Source organism: Priapulus caudatus, unplaced genomic scaffold (assembly GCF_000485595.1).
Source record: "Priapulus caudatus unplaced genomic scaffold, Priapulus_caudatus-5.0.1 Scaffold95, whole genome shotgun sequence".
Classification (NCBI taxonomy): domain Eukaryota; kingdom Metazoa; phylum Priapulida; class Priapulimorpha; order Priapulimorphida; family Priapulidae; genus Priapulus; species Priapulus caudatus.
This window is the reverse complement of record NW_014577156.1, coordinates 577,009-578,154: the sequence shown is the minus strand read 5'-3', so window position 1 is coordinate 578,154 and position 1,146 is coordinate 577,009.

Here is a 1,146-nt window from a genome sequence, read left to right as displayed (position 1 = left end):
CACACACACACACACACACACACACACACACACACACACACACACACACACACACACACACACACACACACACACACACACATATATATACGCAATTCGTTTCGTAACAATAACGTTTACGAAATTGATGATCTTCTGCGAACTTTTCTAGTCTGCTTTCGTCACTATTGTCGTCGTTCGTTCGGCGATTAGATGAAATGAAATGGCGGAGTAAAATTGCTGCTCGCATGACGGCCCCGCCGCCGCGCCTCTGCCCCCGTTACACGCACCAACAAACAGCACTGAATTCGCAGCTTTGCGGCGCTATTTCCTAGAGGTTCGCAATCGTATCAAGGAGAGATGGAGAGAAACGAGCAACACCGAGAAATACAGGTAGATATGGTGCGGCATTGTTTCCGAATGGCTCGGAGAATAACCGTCGGTGTGAAAGGTATACCGATCGCAGTGGTAATCGCGTCTCTAACACGCCTGTAAATTTATTTTGCGCTTCGTTAAATTCGCATCGCGAGGCAAGCGGACAATAGATAAATACTCGATCCTTACCGCCTCTCTCTCCCCTTTCCTCTCTCTCTACACACCCCGCACAACTGTGTCACCGGCCCCGTATGAACGCATGCACGTAGATATAGCCGGGAGTGTCAATCTGGTACGTACGTACATAGCGCGTGTACACACACCGCGTATGTGCCACAAGCTTCAACTGACACGTTGTGAGCAAAACGAATATGGTCGGAAACCGCTAGTGAAATTTCATATGCGGGTGGAGGATGTCGACGATTAATCCCCAACCCGTGTCAGCATGTGAGAATGATATGCTTATTATTATAACGGAGCGGGTCAGGTTTTCCTATATAGGTTAAGTCTATAGAAACAAAGAAGGCTGCGTGCGTGGTAGGTATAATGCTTCGCATATTAGTGCGTAAACCGACACCGACACCGAGACACAGGTGGAAATTGGAAGCCACAACAACGAAACGCTAGTTTGCTATTCTCCGGCTCTCTCGTGAAAATTGGTGAAAGCATATATAGTTGCCGATGTGCATGTACTGCTGTCAGTAAGGCTCCCGTGGTGTGTGTGTGTGTGTGTGTGTGTGTGTGTGTGTGTGTGTGTTGTGTGTGTGTGTGTGTGTGTGTGTGTGTGTGTGG